The sequence below is a fragment of the Grammomys surdaster genome, unplaced genomic scaffold, assembly GCF_004785775.1.
Source record: "Grammomys surdaster isolate TR1022 unplaced genomic scaffold, NIH_TR_1.0 1164, whole genome shotgun sequence".
Lineage (NCBI taxonomy): Eukaryota > Metazoa > Chordata > Mammalia > Rodentia > Muridae > Grammomys > Grammomys surdaster.
In genome coordinates, this window is record NW_021605583.1 from 4,366,291 (window position 1) to 4,370,815 (window position 4,525).

Sequence of the window (4,525 nt, forward strand, 5' to 3'; positions counted from 1 at the left end):
GAGAGAGAGAGAGAGAGAGAGAGAGAGAGAGAGAGAGAGAGAGAGAGGGGGAGAGAGGGGGGGGGCTAAATACATCTTGTGTTGTGAGTTGGATATAGGCCTTTGTGGGAGGTCAGGGGTAGGATATGAAATGTTTTTCCCCAAATTATGTTTTGTCTCCAGTCAGTGTACAGAGGTTGCGGAGGTGGGGCTTCTGGGAAGTGACTGTGTCCCAGGGTTCTAACTGAATCAATGGATCAATTCTAAGCCGGTTGTAATTTTTGGGATGTAGGACTTAGTTGTGGGTTGTGCCTGTGAAGGGGCCACCCTGTCCCTAATTCCTCTCTCTGCCTTTCCATTTCTTGGTTCCTCTGAGGTGGGGAGCTGTGCTCCTCTGCCCTTTCTTCCATATTGTTCTACTTCACCACAGTCCCAGAGACACCGAGCACAGAAATCCTGGAAACGGGAGCCCAAATCAATCCTCCCTCCCCTAGACCATTTCCTTGGACATTTCGTCAGAGCGATGAAAAAGCAAATTGGGCTGCGGTGATAACTCAAGTGGGTAAACATGAAGATTCCCCCAACTCAAGTTAAACTGGGCCAGTAGCCCATGTCTGTAGTCCTGCTACAGCACTGATGAACTAGGAGACAGAGACTGGACAGTCCCTGGAAATTAGTTCACGGACCAGCTAGTCCTCAGCAACAGACAGCTAGAACCCTGTCTCAAAAGATGGAAGGCAAGGACCAAAAACTGAGAAACGTTCATTCATGGGTTGGAGGTATAGCTCAGTTGTAACATGCTTGACGAGTAGGCACGAGTCCTTCCATTTAATCCCCAGCACCACAGAAACTAGAGATGCTGATGTACAACTGTAGCCCTCAAACTTAGGGAGTGGAGGCAGGAGGATCAGGATTTCATTCCTCAGCTATGTAGTGCGTTCAAGTCCAGCCTGGAATATATGGCCCTGTTGACTAACACGGGCACTCAAATACGGTCAAAGGACAGCGTGCTGGTGAGTAGCAAAGGAACACCATGATAGAAAAGGCAGAGTGAGTTGGCAAAAGTCAAGCGTGAATCACAGCCAGATTACATAGTTTGAGACCACAGAGCTGCACTGAAAAGTTAGAATGTTGCAACTCCTCAGGTCTTTGCCCTTGTTTGTAAAACTGGCAATACCAGAACCCAGCTCTAGGGCTACATACCGAAATGATGCTTTTTAAAAATGATTTCTTTTAAGCCAGGTGGCGGTGGAGCACATCTTTAATCCCAGCACTCGGGAGGCAGAGGCAGGTGGATTTCTGTGAATTCAAGGCCAGCCTGTTCTACAGAGCTAGTTCCAGGACAGCCAAATGTGGGAACAGGGACCAGGAAATGGGGGGAAAGTGGAAGCGGAGCCCACAAAGAGTCCCTGGGGTTTGGACTCCGGGGTGCAGATCTAACTTTATTGTTTAGCATATAAGCTTATATATAGTTTTTCAGCCAATTAGGGTACGTTTGTGTATTCAAGGGCAAATCTGGGCGCAACATGTGTTGTTTAGCTGAATCTGACCTGTCTGCCCTTGAGCCTGTAAGGCAGGGGCCTGTCATCCGGGAAGATTTCTGTGAAGACAGGGGAAGGAGCCACCGCTCTGGTCTCAGGCCCTTTGAATTGTCTCACGGGTGTACCAGGACAAAGCCTGTGGCACTTGGTTCTCCTTCCCACTCGTTCCTCCACCAGGTTTATTTCCACATCCCCCACAGCCAAGGCTATACAGAGAAACCCTATCTCAAAAAAAAAAGATTTATTTATTTTTATTTATTATTTTGGTTTTTTGAGACAGGATTTCGTGTGGCCCTAGCTGACCTGGCACTCATTTGTAGACCAGGCAGGCGTCAAGCTCACAGAGATCCACTTGCCTCTGCCTCCCGAGTGCAGGATTAAAGATGCGCACCCCTGTGCCTGGCAAGATGTGTTCACTTTTATTTTATATGTATGGGCATTTTGCCTATATGTGTGTTAAGTGCACTGTGTATGTATCTGGAACCAGAAGAGAGTTTTGAACTCCTGGAACCGGAGTTGGTTATAAACCATTGGGGTGCAAGTCACTGTGGCCACATAAAAATACATGAAAGAATAAACCCTGGGTGGAAGAGAGGCTCCACCCCCTGCAGGCCAGTAAGAGAGAAGAGCAGGGATAGATGTGGAGTTGCGGAGGGAAGGTTTAAGTGGATTTTCTCCGTGGACTAAAAGGCCATTGAAGGAATGTCCCCAGAAAGAGCCTTTTGAGGAACCGGATGCCGAGTTCCTAGTAGGTATGAAAGTCACCAATGGAATAGCATGGGCAGAGGGAACCGGATCTAAACCACGTGGCTGGAACAGAGGCCCCGCCTCACTGGGATATAAGGGGGCAGCAGGAGCAGAGGCCCCTGGCAGAAGCAGGGAGGGAAGGCGGAGTCCCATCAAGGCCCAGCCCACAAAGGAATTTGTTGTAGGGGGACAGTGGAAACAGGAAGGAGAGCCATTAGGATATGGGAGAGGTCCCTTGCTCCCAGGAGTGATGTAATACACCGGGGGTTTGGGTGAGAAGTGTCAGACACACCCAGAGCCTATGTAAGCAAGCATTGTCACAGAGGCCCACAAGGCTGGAAATTGAAGGACACATGCTACCGAGTCTTAGAGAGTCATAAGATACAACCCCCAGTCAGTGTACCAGAAAAGGCATTTAACTAGAGTGACAAGAATCAGTGGGGAAGGTGGCTCAGGTCTTCCAGCCTTCCTGAGTCTGGCCCCAGGAGGACTGGAGAAAACTGATGGATAGTCTCCTTTACGGAGCACCTACTGTGTGCCCTCATAAACTTTGTGTATCTCTTAGCTCTCAAGCCAAGACTCCATGGCAGAGGTTTCTCTTTATAGAGAAACCTGGGTTCAAAGAGATGTCAGCTCTTGTTCAAGGTCTTATCCTGGGTCAGTTTCAGGCCTGAACTGAACTAATGTCCAGTTTAGTTCACTGCCTTGTACTCAAGAGGCTAATCAAGAATTCATCTCCTACCCAAAGCAACAGCTGAAGCATCTACTCTTCTCGGTGGGAGAAGCCAGTGCTCAGGACGAAGCCAGTTACCTTCCCATTTGTCCCATGATATTTATGACTCAGAGAAAAAGGCTGTTGGAGACACATGCTAACTGATGTGAAGACAGGAAAAGAAGCCCAGGTCCAGGCAGAGGCTAGCCAGTCAAAGTCAAGGTGTAGCTACCAAGTCACCCTGAGAGTGGGGCTGCCCTCTTTTCCTCTCCTCAGTCCCCCTCCTCCATCAAACTCCTCATAGTCAGAAGTAAATCTAGCTTCAACTAGGACACCAAGTTCCCAGGCTTCCAACATGCCTCTATAACCTGTCTGCCCTCTGAGGCCATGGTCCACAGAGTCTGTGAAGTGACCTCAGCCTGATGTTTATGACAGTGACACCTGTTGATGGAGCAATACTAGGTGGGGCCAATGACGTAGACTGATACCACAAGATGTACCCAGCACTGTGAGTAAACACCGTGCCAATGTGCCAGACAAGATAAATGCTATTTGTGCCGCTTGTCTTTAGAGAGACCCCTGGGCATCAACAGAGATCTAAGGTTACAGGAAATGAAAACTGAGAGAGATGTAGGTGGAGACCAGGGCAAGAGGACGAGAGAGGAGGACCTGAGGGCCAGAGACGATGTCAAGACAGCAGAAGACCATGAGCTGGTAAGAAAACTCAATCACAGAGGCAGTAAGAGGTGTCAAAGGTGTAGGACCTGACCCTCACACTGGTTCCAGGTTTCCTGGAATCCTGGGAAGAGGATGGTTCAACCAGTTACATAATTATCATAACCAGAAAGAAGCCATGCCAGATTCACAGAAGAGGGCTTCACCAAATAGCATGAAAGAAATAGCTCAGAGGGTGTTTATTTGTTTTTTATTTATTTAGACAAGATGTCGCCATGTATCCCTGGCTGACCTGAAACTTGCTATGTTGACCAGGCTGGCTTCAAACTCACAGGGATCTACTTGCCTCGGCTTCCCGAGTGCTGGGAATAAAGCCATGAGCCACCACTATACATTATTATTATTTATAAGACAAGGTTTTACAATGTTACCCAAGTTGGCCTCAAACTCTTGGATCCAAGGGACCCTCCCACCTCTCTATAGAGAGTCTTCTGAGTCATGGAGGTGGGAATATAGCTCATTTAATAGAGGGTTTGCCTAGCAGACAAGCAGTCCTGGGTTCAATACAACACACTGCCATTAAAGGTCACTGGCTCAGGGCATAGAACCAGTCCAGGATATTCAAGCTTGGGTTCAATCCTCAGTATACTGCACCACAGAAACAAACAACAAACCCAAACAAACAATAAAAGTAAATTCACGGACAAGCTCCAGGTGGCCTGACACAATCCATAGGTAGAAATAAACAGGCCCTTTTGAGTATAAGGTCTTACCTATTAAAATATTAAAATGTATAAATTAACCAAAAGCTTTATATTTGGATATCTCTCTCTCTCTCTCTCTCTCTCTCTCTCTCTCTCTCTCTCTCTCT

The 4,525-nt window shown here is 47.7% G+C and overlaps 1 long non-coding RNA gene across 1 annotated transcript in view; it reads left to right on the top strand.

Annotated features, from left to right (window-relative positions):
- Positions 1–3,528: 3,528 nt before the first annotated feature.
- Positions 3,529–4,525, top strand: part of LOC114635058 — a 14,101-nt gene continuing 13,104 nt past the window's right edge. The window contains exon 1 of the long non-coding RNA XR_003713406.1: positions 3,529–3,693. This is a non-coding gene — a long non-coding RNA (uncharacterized LOC114635058). The remainder of the gene's footprint in view (positions 3,694–4,525) is intronic.